This window comes from Plectrocnemia conspersa, unplaced genomic scaffold, assembly GCF_051122295.1.
Source record: "Plectrocnemia conspersa isolate PC_06_02 unplaced genomic scaffold, ASM5112229v1 ptg000001l, whole genome shotgun sequence".
Taxonomy (NCBI): domain Eukaryota; kingdom Metazoa; phylum Arthropoda; class Insecta; order Trichoptera; family Polycentropodidae; genus Plectrocnemia; species Plectrocnemia conspersa.
Genome location: NW_028277165.1, coordinates 5,963,971 through 5,981,190, shown reverse-complemented (window position 1 = coordinate 5,981,190; position 17,220 = coordinate 5,963,971). Strand labels below are relative to the sequence as shown.

Below are 17,220 nucleotides of genomic sequence, written 5' to 3'. Positions count from 1 at the left end.
AATATTTATATTTTTTTGAATTTATCAGAAAAATAAAGTATCACAATAAAGGTTTTATATCGTGGCTTTAAAAAGTAAAATTGGTTTAGATTTGATTTTAAAACCCAGAAAGTTAAAGTTTATAAGGTCGCATGTGTGCATCAAAAGTTTGAAACTTTTAAGAACTGTTAAACTTTAGGCAACATGTATTGATATATTGATATATTATATATTCAAAAGACATTACTATTCCTAAGATTCTAAAAATCTATACAGCAATATGTTTTAATATTAAAATACATAGGTTATATTTTGTAGTGAAAACTATGTAAATTTATATAAAACATTATATTTTTTATTTTGCTATATTTTTATACACTTTTACTTCTTTAAAATTTATTTTATTCATTAGATATATAATTTTTTTAATAAAAAATATGTAGAGTATCCTCTATGTTATTTTATTATTTTATTGTTAATGAATTAAAAATGTTATTTATTTATTTTGCAATATGATAGGCGTTTGCCTAATGCGTGACAATGGTATTAAAACAATAAACAACCACTAAGAAAGTAATGAAATTAGACTGAAATCAATATCTGCAGATCAGAGATTTATTTTTTATTTATAATAATCAAATATAGCGTACAATCAATCAAATAAACTAGCGCATTTTATTTTAATTATTTATTAATATATCTATCCGTAGGATTAAAACAATTAAGAAAAACCTAATCAGTGTTTATCAATCGAAATTATTATTTTATTATTATCACGAAAACCAAACTTCAAGATTTGATAAAAATTCAAAGCCTATATTATATAATACAGCATATAAATTGACATTCAATTGTACAATTAGCGCTGCAAATTAAATACGGGGAAAAATATTTATTTAAGCATAATGAACCATGAAAATGAAGACATTAAAAGCTTTGATGTATTGCTATTCATTGAAACTTTACTATTTTATAATTGAATTCCTCTGCATGATTATGATCATGCAGAAGGGTGAATATTATGATGATTAAAGAAACTCGAGCTAGGTCGTACTTATCTGGTATTGAAAATTTATTTATAAAAATTCATAGAGAATATCTTATAAGTTAAAAAAAAGTAAAAAAAAAATCGTTTAAAAAATACATATTGTGCTAGTTTTAAATATCTCATTTCGAAACTCAGTTTTTGTTTAAAATAAAAATATTTTAATAATTATTAATTCTAAAATAATAAAATAATTGTGGTTATGTAATTCTTCAAACTTTATTAATGCATGAGATTGTTTATAGTCTTCTACTTTGCTTTATGTTAATTACAATATGTTTGTTTATTTTATGTTTTATTTAATATATCATAAAAACATTTTTATTTATATAAAGAAAAAATAGACTATATAATTAAAATAGCTAAAAAAAGAAAACCCATTAAAAATGTAGATAACTTAGAACAAAAACGAGTCAAACAAATATAAAAAAAATCCGAATATATTTTTTTAATTTAATTTAGAAAACTAAAGCATTTCGAAAAGCTAAAGCTAATATATATTTTTTTTTTTAGTATATCACTATCACAATTTTTATGACCTTGAATTCACATTATTATATTTATTTTTTGTAATAAAAGTTCCTAAACATAATAAAAAAATGTTGTTTTTTAGCTACTTTATAAATAAACTAAAATTTCTAAAGCTCTATTTAATTATCAATTTAAAATATAATGCATAAAAAATATGGTAAATTAAAAATCAGAACTACGATTAAACTTAAAAAATACAAAAATAAAAAATAAAGAAAAACTATAAAACAACTTACGCAATAGTAGGCAGAGGTACAAAACAATCATTTTCCACACGCTATATACTCCTCACCAACACTTTTCGCGTCAATTTGAAAAGTTTTCAAACAGAGGTTTAGCCGCCGGAGGTCCAAGCGACCTCCTCATCGGACCTCTGCCAAGAGACTGAAGCCAGAGACACGCGGAGCACACACGTAAGGCATGCCTAAGACCATCCCCTATTTGTGTGGGGGCTCCGCCCCCTCGAAGTGCATCCCTCTCGGGTGCGGTGCCTCCACAAGAGCTTCCGTCCTTATCGCGAGCTGCATGCAATTTGATTAATCTTCGCAGTCTTGTCAGAGTCCTAATGCAGCAGTGGTCTGGCGACGGAAATGGTCGATTGCTCTTTAATAATTTATTTCTATTGAGCTATCACTGCCTTTTTTTTTAAATCAATATTAATTAATTAAGAATTTTGCAAGCTTATAACTTTAGGGATTTTAGATTCAGGTAGCAATTTAAAAATTTTATAAATGGAAAGTGTCAATGGTGATACTTTATCAAAAATAAATGTTACAAGATAGTATGAAGAGATAAAACCAAAAAATATGAAAAAGTGCGATTAGACGTCAGCTGAAAACTCCACAATTTGAATTCTAAAATAAGCACTTTTTAAAAATAAAATTCGTTATATGAAAAGTTTTTTATTTAGTGAATTGTCATTAAATTCGCAAAAAAATGAAGCCCTTGGTTTCAAAAAATTAAAAATTTGGTTTCTTATTCGTTTTTAAACTGTTGCATAATCAGTCGCACTGCTCCTCTAAAACATATTTTTGATCTGATTCTCAATGATCTATGAATACGTCTTAAGTAAATTTCAGTAAGTTTTGTTGGACTGTTTTGTATTATTAAATTTAAAAAGATATATTTTTTTGCTCTTTTACTATGTATTATATTTTTATGTATTGTAATAATACTATGTATTTATTTTAGATGATCGCAATTTCATAATTACCTATAACTTAATAAATTTAAATAAATAAATTAAAATAGCACATTCGCAAAGATGTTTTGGTTAACTTTTAGTTACTTATTATGTTTACTTGAATAAAAATTGCTTAATAAATTAAGATACTCAGGTGTAGGCTTATTAATGTATAATTAAACTAACCGTTTAAAATGTATGTAAACTTTTGTTAAGTAAAGAGATTAAAAAATAAAATAAATGTAATAAAGTAGGCTAATTGTGACAATACCGCATCTTGTCTCACGATAATAATAAAATTAATAATGTTGTTGTGATATACGGCTTTTAAAAAAACTCTTAGAATTACAAATAATATATTTAAATAAATATTGCAGAACAACTTTTTTATCACTTTGCTTCTGTAGAATACAGTGATCTAGTTGGAAATTACCGATATTTTTGCATCGTCAACATCTAGTTTCATCTTTTTTGATTTGTCCATGTCCAATGCGATGGTTAAGCAATATATTGCTAATGTTGCTTTTACTGCTTCACAAAATTCTGTAGAAACATGCCTTTTAGTAAAACTCTCAAAATCAGTTCTTTGGAATTTTTAAAAAACTGAATTTTTAAAACAAATTATTACTGTTACACTTTTGTATCACTTCTTAATTAATTAATTTAATTTGTTTATAAATTAAATTTTCTACCACATAACTTGAATTGACATAATTTTTTAAAATTATTTTACAGTGATTTTATATTTTACAATTTGCCCCACTCATGATTGTTTTATTTAAAACATATTTATAGAGTACTTGAAAAACAAATGTTTCAATACAATTTATATTCACAACTAAAAGGATTAACTAAAAATATTATTAATAAAAAAGGCAAGCTAAACTTTTTTAAATATAATGAAACACCGTGAGAAACCTCTCAATGGATTAAATTACAAGGTACGCCGCTTTTAATGGAATTAAGAAAAACAACTCGCCCCCCTAATGTAAACCGTCGTTCTACCGAAAAAGGGTGGACAACAAAATTTACTATTAAGTGGGGATTGGATATAAATACTGGATTATTTCACCTCAGACAAAAATTTTATTTAACTTTTGAACATTTACATCAGAGTTCAAGACGTCAGATCTTTTAGAGTCCTCTAACTTGAACTAGAACTCAATGAAAGCTGACTTAACTTCAGACCAGCGTAGATCGTAAAAACCGCCGCTTCTCTCTTCGCATTTATTGATCCAGATCAATGCTTGGAATACATAGCGAACCCACTTTGGAGACGCATACATTCACAGACATACTTATCAACCATTGCGTAACTTTTCAATCTTTCTCTAAGCACCAAGACTCAAAAAAAACAATATTTAATATATAAGAGAAGAATAATAAAAACATTAGCTAAAATAAAACTATAAAAATTAAGCGTATTTTAACACAAAAATGACTTGACTTATCGAATAGGTGAAGTTCTAATGAAATATATAAATAAATACATACTTGCGAGAAAAATTAAATATACAGTCGATAAAGCCAGGAATACATTCACTTAAATAAAAAAGTATTTAACGAGAATGACTAAGGTTTGCTTTAAAAGATTAGAACAGTAGTGTTGTGTGTTTTCTTTTAATAAATAGACAAGCCTAGAGTTCTAGAGTTTTAAAAATAAAGATATATATGTATATACGTTACACAGTATATTAAAAAATAAAAAAACTCCTACTTCTTTCAGAAGTTGTGTCACCCTAAAAATACAAGCTTTTAAACCTTATCACAAGGAAAAATTCAAGAAAAATTAATACATCTGGGCTAAAAAAAACTTATGGTAGTGCTGTGAAAGGTGATCTACCTTATTTTTAAGAGATAGGTAAACATGGTAAACAATAAAATCCGATAAAAAATAAGACACCAAAATTATTAAAAAAAAAATATTTTTTTTCCATACACACAAAATACATTTTCACAACCCAAACCAGCATATTAATAATAAAGTCGAAGATTCACTGGCTCGCGAACGAGCCGAGACATATTTCATCGTTTTCGAATATGACACATTCGCGGGCGCGAGAGAAACATCCCACCACACAATTTTAATTTTCCGAACGATGGCGCCTTCTCACACTTCTCACACACCGAAGTTTTTCTTATTTCCTTATTTTTTCTTCTTATTCACACGTAACACGTGACGGGCACGTGACTCAGCACCGGCGACGTGCCATTTTTCAAAATAATTGCCGGCGGCCGTTTTCTTTTGTTTTCTTGTGTTGAGAAATGAGGAAAACGTCGCGGGGACCCGTCGAGGTTCACGCATGGGGCTATCGCTGAAAGGTGCTATATATCGCAAAGATGTTCGCTGTTGAGCCACTGTCCATCTTTATGCTGTTGATGGCGAGTTTTGGTCTTGCTTATGGCTCTGGTTCAGACGAAGAAAATGGAAGAAAAATTTTGGTATGATTTTGACAGATTGTTTTCGTTGCTATGCATTTGTTTAAAATTGTAAGAAAAATAATTTGTATAGTGACGATATATGTATGTATATACACGCGGTTGCACTGCGTCTTTCTAGTCTCAAAGTCGTATCAAATATAACAGAAAAGTAGTAGAGATTTTAAGAACTGCTTGGTTGGACAAATCTTATAAAGTCATAAGCTATCATCGCTTTTAGTTGTACACGCTAAAATTATTTAGTATTTAAAATATTTTATGATAAAATAAATTTAAGGCTTTAATATTATTTTATATCATTTCAGATTGCATTCCTGAAATTTAACAACGTTACATTCATAAGTGAAAATATTTGCACTGGTCTAATGATATCGCCCTACAAAGTGATCGTTGGAAACGAATGCACGGAAAATTCTGTTCCTGAATTAACAAGGTATCATTTTATCTTGTTTAAAATATATTCAAATAAAACTATTATTATACACAAAAAAAATTTTTTTACAGAGACAATAAAACCCAATTTTCACTAAACCCGTCTTATCTTAAAGACAAATTAAAAAGAGCTAATGAAATATTAATATTTATAACTGGCAGTAACATTGAAGATGATTTCATATGCACAATGTATAAAGAATGCTTTTTCAACTACAGAGGTATTTTTATGAAGAAAAATAACCACAAATTAGATATGGATGTACGAGATATTTATTTGAGAATCAAAAATATTCAGAAATGTAAAGAAATTTGTTCGCCAAGAACACATTACAGATTTAAAAGAAGTACTTTTGGAACTGTTTTGACGAGGATCGGTAATAGTGAAATACACTTGCTTAATTTATCGTTGCCGGTTGAAGAGTTTTCAGAGTTTGATAGCCGTTTTTATGGTAATGATTATGATCACCACTTAGAGGCGAAGTCTCGTCATGACGATATTATTCAGAATAGTGATCTTTCAATAATTTTGTTGCCACATAAATTTGGTAATATTTCAATTTTACGATCAGAAGATACAAGAAAAGATTATGATGAAATCGAGCAAAAACATATAACACGGCGAACTAAAATCCTAAGATTGCCTTTTAATTTTGTACAAAGGCCAACGAGTGATCCTAGTATTATTATTGATTTAGCTAATAGATCACCAGATGTTGTTGAAATGGCTTTAAAATATGGTTTTGGTAGTTGATGATTTTTTAAATATTTAAATATGTGAAGACTTTAGTGGAAAAAATGTGACAAAAATACAATCGTATCTAACACACATAAATGGTCATAAGAGCGGTTCAACGGATACAAGACACTTATACTTATGGTTCTAAAATATTTTAAAAATTTAAATAATTTTAACTAAATTAATAAGCCTAAATTTAGATAAAAAAAATAGAGGACAAACTTTTGCGAACGCATAAATGAAACTATTTTTTGTATTTTTTATTTTGAACTGTATTGTAATAAAATTTATATTTTAAAGATTATTTTTCTGCCTTTTAATTTATTTATTTATATCCCTATTTTTTTAATTTCTGTATTAAACTTACTTTTATAGTACGTATACAATACAAAACCCTTTATTTTAAAGTTAAATTTGGCACACAGCTGTTGATTTTTTTAAATTAAATATTATTCTATAAAAATGTCGTGCAATTGTTAAATGCAGTGGCCAATAACACAAACTTGCATTAGCGTGTTATTTTAAAACCAGAGAAAGAACGTCAAGTTCAATCAAAATTCAGAGTTCTTCATACTTTTTTTTTAAATTTAAACTATATAGTTTATTACAAATCTTTACTGGCTGGTGACTAGTTTTTAATAATGCGCATTTTTTAAAATACAAATTTAAGTCTACTGCCTAATGCTGCTTTAGGTCTACAGTAGTAACTTAGTCTACTAAGTTACTAGCGTAGACTTCAGAGACTACGCTATTCCGAACTTATATTGCAGTTATTGCAATCAAAATTGTAGGCTTTTCACTACGATGCTCATACATTTTCTATACATTTAATCAAAAAACATGTTGTCGCAACTACAAAATTTACCAGACAAAGATCTCTCATTCCTTTTTGCTTTAAAATATAAATAGGACACTTAATATACAATAAAATTATAATTTTAATAATTAATACAGATAACTGAAACGCACCCATTAAAATCTTTAAATTGCTCGAAGTAAAAGTCTTGCTTACCAAATTTTAAAAATTACTTAAAAATTTAAATCTCTGATAGAATTTTTATGGCTATCATTTTATTAAAAATATACGTTTTTTACTATATTTTTGTGTATAAATTATGAATAAATGTCATTTGAAGGCCATTTTCACAAAAGGACTTTCAACAGGTTGTCATTTTTTTTTGCTTCCGTGATCTATTCGAGCTTTCCATTGTACTGATTTCGATGCGTCACTCTATCCCGTTGTCCTCTTGGAAGCATTGAAGAAACTTTACACCGCGTCATTGTAAACCGAAAGGGCTGGTTGGCGGTGGCTGTTGTGAAAATAATATTAATGCAGAAACAATGTTAGTCCCACACGACTGAGTGACGAACATTAATAACTTACGACACAGGCTCGTCGTGTAAAGCCTGCACACAAAAAATAAAAATATAACGGAGGCTGTCGCGCTGGAGTGTGTATTGTAAATAAAATATTGTCGTACGACGATGCTGCGTGGCTTAAAAATATATTAAATATTGTTATTTATCAAGTGAAATATTAGTGTTATAATATATGTAGTACGTTCTTACAATAATGTTTATTATTTTTATAATAAAAATTCTAAAACTTTAAATTAATGCTAAATGCATAAAATTATAGAAATGAACATTATTTTTTATTTGCGAAAATATAAATTTAATACTACAAAATTTAGTAATTTAAATATTCTTTTTAAATAAGTAATATTTTCTTAAGTTTATATTTAATAATCTTTTAAAGTTTTTGTCCTTATTGTAACTTACAAAAATAAATGTAGGTAGTGCAAATCAATAACTGTGCTATATATTTTTTTTAAGTCAAATAAATATTATTTTTAAGATAATAGTTTCAATGTAATTTAATATATAAACTGTGTGGTTATTCCTAAATTGGTAAAATTAAAATATATTTTTTAGTGTTTAGCTGATATAATTATATTAAAATATTTTATTGTGGGTATATTTTAAAAACAGTAATAATTTTAAATTTAAAATTAAAAATCACGTTTAGACCTATTTATAGTATTGTGAGATAATTCATTAAAAATTAAATAACAGTTTAAAAAAATGAGTTTTTATTTATTTTTTTAAAACACTGCTTACAGACTACTATGTAAATATAACATTTTTTAATTTTAATCCTTAAACTGTTTTTTTATGTTTACTTTTAAAAAATTTACTTTTATAAAATATAAAATTGAGAAAAAAATTATTTTAATAGACAATTTGCTATTTCTTCAAAATTATGTTATTTATGAGATCGGAATTTTTGATTATTATATTTCGGATCGATTATCAAAAATCAGTTTTTTTTTATTGATGAGTTATTAAAATAAAATCAGCTGAGCCATGGAAGGTGAAATCTATTGATTATTATCTGTAATAATAGTTTATAAGAAGTGTATATTGATAAACATATAACAATATATTAAATTTAATTATATTTTACAATACTAAGATAACAGATTGTGTCTTGTTACAATAAATATATATCTGGAGAGTTCACTGACGAAAAATTCACCGACTGGTAAATTTGTCGAATAGAAAATTCACCGACAACGCAATTTATCGAATGGAAAGTTTACCGATTTTAGAATTATTCGCCAATGATTTTTTTATGAATAATAATTATTTACACTTTTATTTTTTAATTAGCTCAATAAAATTTACCATGTAATATTAAAAATTATTGCAATGTATTTTATTATTATAAAAGATTATTTTATTCCATGCATTCCCATAAATTAATAATAAAAATATTATCATTACATTTATATAACAATACTACTTTTATTAATATCTTTTCATTTATAAAATTAATAATATATTTCTATTTATACAATAAATAATAAAAATAAATAAACTTTTATATTGCATTGATTAACAATATGGCATATTACATTTATTTAAAGTTGTTAAAAAATTAGAGTGGAAATAATTAAAATTTACCTATAGGTAATTGACTAAATAATTTTTCGAAATTTATAAATAAACAGTGAAGCAAACGCTTGAAGATATCTTCAAGATAAATAGTTTGCAGAAATATATTATATTAAATAAAAATAAAATCAAATCGAAGAAGATTTATATAAACAATTAAATACATGTATACATAGACATTTAAAGTCTAAAATATCTCAAATAGCCCACAATATATGTATATTACTATATAACCATATTATTTATTGTTATTATTAAAAAATATATTGTTAAATTTTATTAAGCAAATATTTCCTATATTAAAATGAAAAGATGAGTTGAACATAAAATATGTATTATATCCACCGATAAAATGCTTCACATTCTCTAATATCCCCGCTCCTGACCACTGGAACATGGTCGCTAGATCGCAAGATAAGATAAAATCAAAACAAATTTTACTATATTGATTACTTTTGTATAAGTTATCAACTATGCTATATTTTATATAAAATAAAGCTATAAAATTAAGTTATAATAATTTAATCGTAAAACCTTAGTAATACAATTTTAGTTAATTAGTGCAGAAATTCAGCATCTTTCAGATTACACTGCTCATGTCTATTCTCTAACATGTATGTTACGCTTCTTTTATAAATGACAAGTACTTTCGCCTCACTTGTCGCATACATTTATTATATAGAGTTTTGATTTATAATATTCTTAGTAATAATTAAATTTTGGCCAATAACAAGTTACCCGATTAAAATGTAAAACTTCTAGTGTATCCATTATTATGTATATATTACACACTGGATCACATAATGGACTTTCCTTGCTCAACTTGTCAGAAAGTAGTTGTTGTTTTAGTCAAAACTCGCCATGATATAACACAATTCGAAACGCCATCCCCACATCCCCCCGGTTCGAGTATATGTCACCCGGAATCGATGGGGTCTCATTGCTCCCCGGGTGTGTGTGGGCTCGACGTGAATTGCGTGTCATCAATCCAATCTACAAATCATCGATGGGCAATTTTTTGCCAAATAAAAAATATTAGGGCTGGCACGAAAGTCAAATAGATAAAATAATTTATGCTGGTAAAAGGGACTCAAGCTCGTACTTATTACTTTTAGACCATTGGACTTGAAAAATAATATATTATAATAAATATATGAAAGCAAAGTATAGTTTAAAACAAAAACAAATTTAAATATCCTGGTTTTTCTATTATTAATAATAATAATAATCTATATCTTTCCAGTCTAATAATTCTGTGTGAAAGAACCCCTGTTTAATCATTATCTGAAAGTCACTTCATTACTTTCTTTCACATAAACACTCTTGAAAAATATCTTTAAGATAGTCGCATGGTACTACTATGAGCAATAAAATCAGTGTCAGTGCCAAGGTCATTTCAATATTATTATTTAATATGTAAACAATTTAGCATAAATGTTTTGTTTAGTAACAGTATCAAAAATGTCACATTTACTTTGGGTAAGATTCAGAGAAAACATATTATTGATTATCAAACATTTTATTTCTGGTGGATAACGTGTTTTTAATATTTTGTGAATTTTATTTTTTTGGGTCATATTAATATCTCAAGTAACGTGCAACTTTAAAATTACGCTAATATTAAAAATAATATAATAATATACTATTATATAATCTTATTTTCTCTACATTTTTGCGACAAATTAATAAAGATTCTTGAAGTAGTATGGTTTCTTTATTATATGCCAAATTTATTCTAGAACATAATTTATTATATATCCATTAAAAATATTTTTATAAATATATTTATATATATATATAATTTGCTATATAAACCATCATATTAAACTTGTAAATTTCCAAATTAATACATTTATAGTAAAACAAATAGGGTACCTATTAAGAAAGGTGTACATATGTAAGCATAAGCTAATTATTATACAGAAAATACATGTACATTTTAATGCTGTCATACATTTTTACTTTAGTGGATTTTGCGTCTAGTTATATTTACATTTTTATCGCTTATGTTTTTTTTTACAAATATTGAATTTTGATAAATAAATACGAATACAAATAGGAGTTACAAATTAAAATATAATTTTTTTCAAATCATTTTATTATAAAATCTATATTTATTTTGTTATATTTAATATCTGGCACTGACCCACCCTTTTTTATGCAGCGGTATAAAAAATAAATACAATCATAGCTATAGTATATCGTAATTATAATTAAAAAATCGTGAAGTAAACATCATAGATAAAAAATTTTTGATCAATAAAATACTTTCGATCTCTATTAAAATGTTTCAAGAAAGCATTCATATATATATATTTTCGAACATCTTGTACGGACCCTTTCTTTAGTATGCAGCAAATATAAGACATTTAAATATTTTGTACAAATTTAATTCTTACCATAAAAATTTCTTGAGGGGTTCTATGAGAATTATCAATTTAACACTTTTCTCAAGAAATTCTCGAAAAGTAATTTAAAAAAAAAAATACTAGTCTCAATATAATTTAAAAATAAATCGAATTTAAATGTGAAACATATTTACCTTGATTTTTTGCAGCACTTGTAAAGCAATTATTTTTTATAACATATGTATGAGTTATATATTAATATAAAAATTAAAAAGTATACAAAAAAAGTTTTTTTAATAAAATGGTTTCAATAGAAAATAAGAAATTGAATATATTTTTTTGCTAGTTATTGCTACTTTTGTATCTTGCAATTCAATAATCCAATATCTTTTATGATTACACCTTCAAGAAATTACCATATTTCGACAAAAATGGAAATGATTAGTTTTCCAATGCTGTTTGCTGTTACCATATGGATAAAAGAATAAACTTTCAATGTACGCTAATGACACAGTAATTAAGATATTTAACTAATTGTGGTTTAACTACGCGAATCTTCATTAAACCTAAATAAAAAAAATGAAAAATCATTAATTCTTAAAAGTAAACAAAAAATATAGATACATTAAATCGAGAGCGAGCGACACATACCTAAGTATACATCTGAACCCTTTCGGCTTTAAAACCAATACTTACTACAAAAAATTGCAGCAAAGAGAAAATAACTGATTAAACTTGTAATTTAATACCCTTGCTAGGTGTGGAGTAACAGTGATAATAATTATACTAAGCTCAACGTCATTCAAAGCGATTAAAATTATATGCAACACATCCACAGATTCCATTAGAAATATAGTTTACCTAAATGTAAAATAAAATTTCAAGTCATTTAGTAATGACATATTGAATTAATTACTTAAAAAGTAATTACAAGAAATTAGATCAAACGTGACAATTATTATGTTTTATTGATGCACATACATAAATGCATACATTAGTATATTGTTTCCAAATGGTATTAATTATTCATTACGACCTTTTGGGGCTGGGCAGAATTTACTGACGCACTTTACGACCTACCCCCACGACGCTGATGGACAATTCGCGCGCCGCCCTTGTCTAACGAGTCCTTGCGGCGTCATTAGGGGCGAAAATCAAAAATCGTATCGCGAAGGCGAAACGTTATCATCTTTACGCGAAATAAAATGTCGAATGTTCACGAGGGGTGAGTGCTGAACTTCGGCCCCGTGGAAAATGGGGCGCCTCTTCGGCAAGAAGTGCGTCGGGGTCGGAAAAAAAAGTAACTGGCGTCGCGATCGTAAAACCGCGTCCGGACGCCACCCCATTTTTTTTCTTTGAAGGGGTGGTCCAAATGACAAACTCGTTCTTCCGCAGAGTCTTCCGCACTTTTCCGCGCGCGCGTTCGGAAAAACGTACCGGCATTGCGGCCCTACGGTTAATTCGCCTCTCGGAGCTGATGGAAGGGAAAAGTGAAGCGCCCGAGGGCGCCCCAAACTTTATTTTTCGGCTGAGTGTATGGCGTAATAAGAGCGCGAAAGAATCAGAAAAAATTTAAAGTTTTTTATGCGCAAATATTATATAATATGCAGGTATACATATGTGATTTTAGTATTAAAATGTTTTTGCTGTAATCAGGTTTTAGATAATATTTATATGTTTAATATAAAATATATAAACGTATGTATCATTCAGGTAGATCTTGAATTCTTTCTCATCTAAATCAGCTTCTTTGAAATATTTATGTGAATATTATAATATTGGCAAGCTTTTTTTAGATATACCAAATTGTATTTTTTTTACTTTTTCCCCTTAACCTAATATTTAATTTTTATTATATTGTAGTTAATACCAAAAATATTTACATTTTAATGCCTATTATCGAGTAATTCGTTATTTATAGTATGTTTAAAAAAATTATATCATATTAAAATAAACGTTTTAAAAAATATTTTACATTTTATAAACTGCTTATTTTACTTTAGTCTATATAAAATACGTAGTTCTGGTAATAAACCATTATATTATAATACAAAATACTAATTATTGAATGTAATTTAAGAAATGCAAATACAAAAGAGAAAGAGTAAATAAAGCATAGACTAATTATTAGACCAAAGATATGGAATCATAAAATACGTGTATATGTTGCCAAAGTAATTTGTGCTTGTGAATGCACATTTTTCTCATCTATCTTAAAAACCATAGCTTAGCTTAAAATAATAATTATGTGGGAGACCACACAGATGCCTACGTTTGTAGGGAATACTATTCTTAAAATCTATGATCAAAAATTATTCGTCAATAATGATAACTTAGACAAAACCCTCATTACGACTAGAACTAAAGGGTTTCCCATAAATAACACGTAAGGAATCTCCAATGCATTGAATGAATATTTTTTTGTTACGAAACTGTCACGGAAAACAATATATCACCTTAAGGCTACAATATTCCCGTTACACAATTGAACCTCTAAGATGTCCATTAACAGCTTAACGACCGAGGACTCACCCACGAGTCCTGAGAGAACCTTTTGCAGCGGCCGAGGACTCGCCCATGCGTCCTGCGTCACGCGTCTTCGTCTATTAAAAATACACTATAATACAATACAGTTTACCCCTATATTATAATGCGAGATGGTAGTATACTATTTCTACATAATATAAGATATAAAATAAATTATATTTTACTTTAATTTTTTGTAAAAAGAGTCGTTTTATCCCACTGCGTCGCAATGCAACGAGTCGTCGCCTATTTTAGTTTGTTATATTCTAATATTTTTGGGCTAGTGTGTTGTTTGGTAACGGTTCTCCAAGCCGCTCCCACTTACAGTGACCATATTTTTTGCATTATGGAATATTATATTTTTATTTATTGTTGTTGTTATTAATAAGTGATAATATGTAGTAAAAGTTAGTTAATAATAATAAAAACAGTGAATTGCGTATTTACAAAAATAGTTAAATAATCATTAAAGAAATTTTTGAAATTTGACAACATTGATTAGTGCACGATTTTTTTTGAGCACATTAGCTTAAAAATGCGATAATTAAATTAATAACATGTATGTTTAAATGCTTTTATAATTTTTTGTATAAACGATTTATAAAAAATATCCATTTTTAATAAATAATAATTTGCACTCACTAAATTTTTTGGCGTCCATTTTATGCGTACAACTGTCTCGAAAATGAACTGGATGAGTGCAAATTTCTCACACACGGTCTATGTTCACGTACACTTGAATTAGAATTACTTTCGCACACATCACTATGTTCACAATCACTGGGGGGCGTTGGACAACGCGTCTTCAAAATTTTCCAAAAAGGTTTAATTTCTTTCGTCCATTTTGCCGTGATTGAAAATAAAAATTTTAAATCAAAATCACAATCACAAAAGATCACAGAGAGAAGAGCAATTTTCGCGATACGTTTCGACCGATAGTTTAGAAGACACTTAATATACTGCATTACTTCGATTATGAAATGCATTTTTTTATCTGTGTGGAATTCCCGAATTTGGGAATTCCACAATAAAAAAAGAGTCATATACCCTAATAGATGAATTCTTAAAAGGCATTCACAAGGTAAGCTGATAAGACGGGACAGGTAGTGGCGATTTACCCTTTTAGAATAACATTGATTGTAATTTATAGTAAATATTTAATATTATATTTGTAAACAAGTTTTTTTTCGTTATATCACTTAATTATGCGGCCCACATATTTAGAAACACTCGTTAAATGAGGTTTTTACAATATATTTATGCAAAAAATCATAAGGACGCTACAAATTAAATTTCGATAAAATATATTATTTGGTTTACAAGTTATAGGGAATTTACTAAAAAAGGTAATTTTTTGCTATTATTCCGCGAAATCTCCCGGCCACCAAGGAAAGTTCGGCAAAAAACTCCGGGCGTTAAGCTGGTAAAAAATATAGTGCTTAGATGTGTTATAAGATTAAGAATAATAAATTAACAATAACATTAGATAAAATCGTAAACTATTTTTTTTAATAATAATTTCTTAAATAAAATATTATCATAATATTTTTGTGAATTGCTAAGCACCTTGTAGTGTATGCGAATATTGTGGGCTGATCTAACTTGTGTTTCATGTAAATAACCAATACAAAATTAAGTAGAAAATATCTTTCCTAAGATTAAAGCCAATCTATCTATCGCAAGTGCAGGTAGTAAATTGTCAACAATGAACCTTTTAGAAATGGATGTTGGCCTTCGCTCAAAGCATACAATATAATTAGAAAGAAACTGTTTTGAGAATTTATGTTTGGTTTTTTGTTTATATCACCTATATAATACCAAATTATTATTATGGAAAGAATGAAAATGATGAATATAAAATATATTGAGAGCATACATGTTACTTTTAATTTATTTAAGTGCAATAAGCAAAATATTTTTAGTGAAGTGTACCGTAAATTTATTTCGTGAGTATGGGCATACAAATGGTCAGACATGGTGGCCCAGAAATAACAAATCAAAATTTTTATTTTTAAATTTAAAAAGTGATAAAATATCTTGTAATTAATACTAATCTATTGAAGAGTCTCACTTACTTTGTATTTGTAAGATGTTTGCCAATGATATAAATTGGTTTTTGAAACTATTATTTCAAACAAATCGGACCCACAGGTTTAGAAACACTGGCTAAATGACGTACTTGACAGCTATTTATGCGAAAAATCATAAGGAAGCTAAATATTAAATTTGAATACAATATCTTAATTAGTTTACAAGTTATAAGGAATTTACTGAAAAACATAATTGTTTGCCATTTTTCCGTGAGATCGCCCGGCCACCAAACAAAGTTCGGCAAATAAATACCGGTCGTTAAGCTGTTAAGCAAATGTCATTTTTTAAAGGCTTATACTTATTTCGTTTTTCTAAGAAGCGAGTGCAATGATTGGCTAGATGATCATTGCATAATTGTGTTTAGTGAGAAAGCTTTACGGCCCTGAATACTATAATAAAATAATTAATCACAATCCCTAATTGTGATTTTCTAAAAATATATTTTATCAAAAGTCTTGTAATTAGGTAATATATAGTATTGTTTGAAAAAACTTAATTTATTTTAGTGAAATTCTAAAAGAATATATTTTTTTATATATTTTTTATCGTGCATGAAACTTGGAGCAGAACGTAAAGCGGACGTGTTCCTAAACGTATGTACTTCCAAATGACATAAGACGAGAAACTTCACGTTCTTATCTCGCTGCGTATTGTACTCTATTCATTTAGCTAGTCGCTGTTTACTCGTAAAAGTAAAATGTGCATCGAGAAACACAGCGGTGTAATGTGTTGACGTATAGGGTTCAAGAAACCCTTTAAATTTAAACTAAGGTCGTTGATTTAAGCAAAATTGAACAATGAAACACTAAGTGGATAAACGATAGATGGGGACCATATAAAGCGGCATACCTGTTGTCAGATTAAAAGCTAAGTTCTACCAAAATATAGTTTATTAATAAAATCAATAAATACTAGCGTTTATTATAATCTTGAATTTTTACACTTACGT

At 27.4% G+C, this 17,220-nt stretch overlaps 1 protein-coding gene across 2 annotated transcripts in view; it reads right to left on the bottom strand.

The window, feature by feature from the left end:
• Window positions 1–17,220, bottom strand: part of LOC148238555 (lachesin-like) — a 68,564-nt gene that overhangs the window by 34,534 nt on the left and 16,810 nt on the right. Inside the window, exon 1 of one of the 2 annotated variants that reach the window (XM_088185612.1) lies at window positions 1,792–1,941. The exons of the other annotated variant lie outside the window; for it this stretch is intronic. The gene's annotated coding sequence lies outside the window, so the exon portion shown is untranslated. Of the gene's footprint in view, window positions 1–1,791; window positions 1,942–17,220 lie in introns of those variants that run through there. 2 annotated transcript variants of the gene reach the window in all.